This window comes from Saccostrea cucullata, unplaced genomic scaffold (assembly GCF_032062105.1).
Source record: "Saccostrea cucullata isolate Sc308-1 unplaced genomic scaffold, CSIRO_AGI_Scuc_v1 ctg22, whole genome shotgun sequence".
In the NCBI taxonomy this organism is placed as follows: domain Eukaryota; kingdom Metazoa; phylum Mollusca; class Bivalvia; order Ostreida; family Ostreidae; genus Saccostrea; species Saccostrea cuccullata.
In genome coordinates this window covers 250123-255248 of record NW_026936725.1, presented here as the reverse complement: position 1 = coordinate 255248, position 5126 = coordinate 250123, and positions in this window count along the sequence as shown.

Genomic DNA, 5126 nt, shown 5'->3' with positions numbered 1-5126 from the left:
GAAGATCGCTATCATCCATTTTCACTTCTTATCGTAAAGGTAGACATCGAGATAAAAAAGAAACATTCTCCTTAATACTACGAGATGTTTAATCTTACGATGGAAGGGGGTGCTCGTTGTATGATTAAAGTGATTTGAAGAAAATCTATCAGAAGTGAGGTAATTACCGCATTTCAAAGAGAGGGTTGCTATGAATGAGAGACCAGGAGGTATTTTGAATTTGTAAAACAGATACGGATTCCCTAGCTAATTTTATATTTTTGTTTATCAAAAATTGATCAGATATTTTTTAACGTTCATTGCTTAGATACTTTTGATACATCTTATGTAAAGTTATATTTTACTCTATACGTAGAAATTCCTTTGAAATGGGTAGACAAAAAGTGAAATAAATAGATTACATGTCTGATCAAGAAATAAAAAAAGAAATACTTGTGGAAAACTAGAAAAAAATGATAAGGTTTTGAAAAAAGGATTTCTTACAGCCTAAAAACTTTTAAATGCATGAACACACAGTCCGATTTTGTCAGAATTATTTGCACCTGTGCAACAATAATGATTTCAAGAACAGTGTGCAAAAATGTTGATTTTTTTGACTTATGAAGTTTTCAATTGTTTGTTTTATATAGATAAAATTTGATTTTTGTTGCTTTATTTATTGTTTGTATAAAAAGCTACTAGAAAATAACAAAATTGATGTTAAAATTAAAACTATTTAGGTTAACAACATGTCGACAAAAAATTAGAGCACAATAAAGCTAGATTAAAATTGTAATTCATTAGGATATTGCAGTTTCTAACTTCAATTTTAAAGAACACAGTGATCAGCCGATAAAAAGTGAATAGACAACTGAAGGCTAAATACTAAAGTTAATACATGTAGACAGAGATTAAACAAGTTACCGGTAATTAGTCAACAGACGGTGATTATAAACTGCAATATTCTAGTCAATAGACAATGGCTAGACACAGTCAATAAATCAATATATACAGTAGTCAGTGATTAAACTTATTTAGTTAGTCAATAGACAAACATATAGTAACATCAGCTTAATTAGTCATTAGACAACAGTAATCTTAGTAAAAGAAAAGTCGAGAGATGGTCGTAAGACGTCGTTAATAAGCCAAATAACAGTACATTGTAGTGAGAAACAATTTACTTGTAAGTAGACAATAAATAGTCACAATTAACTTAATAATAATTCATAGATAGTGTTAAGGCTTGGTTAGTCCATATATACTGGTTATAAAGTCAGCTAGTCAATAGACAGTTCTTATATGTAGTTATACTGAGTTTATAAATAAATAGGGAGTGTTAAAACTCGTGCAGTTCTTATATCTTTTAAAAAAAATTATCGTGCATTGCAATTGTGAAACAAGTCTCGCAAATATTCATAAATACAGATAAACATTTGCAATATTTTTCATGTATTTAAGCATTAACTGCTATATTAGAAATAGAGTAAATTGTACATGTGTTTATCTATTTCATGATGATGATATCAGCCTAACCTTTAAAAGAAATTGCAATCTCTCAATTTGAAATTAAAATGTTCTTAAACAAAATATCTGTATCTCAAGATTGAAAAAAGACAAAAGAAACCACTATCAGAGCTGAGGCATCACAAAGCCAAGCATCAGCTCGTAAAAGAGCTCCTTTCTAAGAGGCCTATTACTGTTTTGCTACCTACAAACACTCACCCTCACATAAAAACAAAAGCATATGGTTGTTGGTAATGAGCAGTCGCATACTTATTCATTTTTTGTTTTACCGTCATTGTCTCCTGCTTCAATCTACACTATATTGTAGCAATTAAAAACATGTTTTATTGGTAGTAATACAATTCAATAATTAAAAAAAAAACCATAAAAAGCAAATTCAAAGAATTGTGACCCCCCCCCCCTTTCGATGTCTAAATGATTGAGATGCCATTATCTATGGCATTTTTGTGTCAAATGCGTATGCCATATCATGTCATACAAAAGTAATCACAAAAGTTAAAACTAGGTCAAACATGAATGTCAAGGTCAAAAAATTATAGCACTCTCGGAAACATCTTGTTACAAACAATGTCAAATATAAAAGCCCTATCTCTTCTCGATCATAAGTTAAAGGGAAAGATAACATTTTTAAAATGTAGGTCAAACTTCAAGGCCACGGGGTCAAAAATCATATAGTATACATGTACATGTATTTAGAAAGTTTTTTTCAGCATTAAACATGTGTAATATGAAACCCCTACCTTTTTTCTTTCAAATTGTGGTCAATTGAAAGTAATCTTTAAACTTCAAGACCAGAGTCACAGGATGAAAAATAATAGTGTATTTAGAAAGGTCTTGTCACAGGTAATACATACATGTATGCGTTGTGGCAACGCACTTTGAAAAAATTACGCACTTTGAAAAAATATTTCAAAGTGCGTTAGAATTGGGACAAAATCAACGCACGTTGAAAAAAATTTCAAAGTGCGTTAAATTTGGGACACGGTCAACGCACTTTGAAAAAAAAATTTCAAAGTGCGTTAAGAGTGTACAAAGACATTTTTTTACCATGGGGACATTTAACGCACTTTGAAAAAAATATGCATATAAAACAAAAAATTCTAGACTTAGGTTTTAATAATTGAGAGAATCGTTTTGTAATAATTATATCTTTCGAAAAACTTTACATGTACTCATTCAACCTTATAACCTCAATGAGAACAAGTAGAAGACGAGTAGAAGGTCTCTCATGGATGAAGGTCTCTCAGCAAAACTGTTTTTTCCTATAAATTGTACATAGCCGTTGGTAGCAATTTGAAATACTACCCCCCTACCCCCAAGGTAAGCCCAAATTTTCAATGCCTATATTACTATGTATATCTTTGCAAAACATTTGTGTGCCTAAGACCCCGTTCCGGTACCGATGTCTATGCTACACCCAAATATATGTATTTACATAACTGGTATGACGTTGAAAACTTTCAGTAAATTTTAGTTTACATAAAATGCATGCAAACTGAAAAAATTAAGTACAGTAAAACATTTAAGAGAGAAAGAATTTTCAAAGTATGGAAATTTAGTATGGAACTTTCACAACCTGAAGTGACCTTATCACCGAATTAAGAGTTATCAAACAGCTTCAATTATTCATCCTACTTGCAAATATATTGACCAAACTATACACTTTATTTTCAAAGTGCGTTAATATGGTCGATATTAACGCACTTTGAAAAGAAATTTTATTTTTTCAAAGTGCGTTGATGTTGTCCCAAATTTAACGCACTTTGAAATTTTTTTTCAAAGTGCGTAATTTTTCAAAGTGCGTTGTAACAATGTGTAATATGAAAGCATTTTTCCTTCTCATTCAAAAGTTATGACCAAGGTGCACTCTAAATACTAAAATTCACATTCAAGTTTTGCTTTTAAAATTGTTATAGACGCCCGCGTGACGCAGTGGTTATAATCGAGATTTTTCACTCGTATGGAGACGCCACCACTTGCTGGTGGAGAGCTGCATATTCTGTCCCATACTTGGCATTGAGGACCATTGAGCAGTGAGGGCTCTTTTTCGTGCCAGCATGCACCTACTGCGACACGGGACCTCGGTTTATATGGTCTCGTCCGAAGGACTGGTCTCCATGTCCAATGGTAGGATTCGAACCTGCGACGTAAGGATCAATTCCTTTCTTCGCGGCTATATAGAGCAGATGCTCTAGAGACACTCAATACCCTCGAAAAGAAAGAAACTGAAAAAACGTGTGCTAGTACGCCGTTAAAAAACAAGGCCGCAAAACCAGCAACTGGGGAAACTGCTGCAGTTTGAGACTACATAAAAAAGGAAGGTCTTGCTCAGGACAAAAGTAGAAACATTGGATCTCCACTCCAAGATAGACAGAAGTTATTATGTATTAGTTAATAAAAAGACAACAGTTCAACAACTGTTCAAACAGTTCAGCGTTGTTTACAAAAACAACCACAGAGATTCCATCAATGACAAAGAAAACACGAATTAGTGAGGCCCCGAAGAAAATCATGCACAAGAGCCATCACGTCTTGCAGCAACCCAATCAGGGTTTCACCTCCAGCACTTAACCGACATCACCCACAAATAACAGAGATCGGTGTCTTTTACGCATGTTTTATATCTTACTCTATATGCCAACTAGCCTTAAGGATATACACAATGTAGTTTTTTTTAATTGTTTCTTATTCCTTGCATTACTTAGGATCGCGAGTTCTGATAATAGAATGACCTTTGTGCGATGCCTGGTAATGCTGTGCACCTCCTTTTAATGATGAAGAAATATCTGAAAAAATACTTATCAACTTTTGTTCATAAGGAACCAGGATTTTCACTATTTTCTGGCTTCACACAGGATAGTAAATGCCCTGTAACATCAATCTATTTGTCAGAAACCTATCTTGCTTTAAATTTGATTGCACTTAGAAAAATGCTTATATTTCATTAGTACAGTAAACTTTATAGTCCTATATCTGGGAATTTTGCTATTTACTGAAGGATATCAAGATAGACTTTGCTGAGCTGTCCCTTTCATCACTCATAACAATAAACATAGGAAATCCAAGGCCATAAACTGAGAACAGACTTAAGTCAAAATTTGAAATCAATATAATTTTTGAAGTAATTTTGAACATAAAATAAAACTTTGAACATACAAATGAATTTGTGCAAAGTACAAATCAGCAATTTTTTATCCACAAATGTTAAATAGAACTAAAGACAAATTCTTTTCTTCAGTTTATGGTCTTGAGGCAAGATCCAACAAAAAGATGTCAAACTGTTATAGATCTCAAAATGTTCCAGGAGTGGAAGCAGGAGGTTTGACTGATATTTCCAGCCCCATGGTGGAACCAAGTGGTTATACATGTAGTGAGAAACTTGTTATGCCCTGGTGACCATCAAGGACCATGGGCCTCTTGTTCCTTAAATTCTATTTGATGTAACATTTTCACTTTCATTAACTTCCTGTTTCAGGTCCTCTGTATTTCATGTCCGAGAATAAACAATTCAGCCCTCAGATTTTAACTACAATATTTTTTTAAAGTTTTTTTAAATTAAAATTTCCTAACTTCAAAGAAAAAGTACATGTACTTTTTCAATTTGGAAGGAAAACAATTGCAAC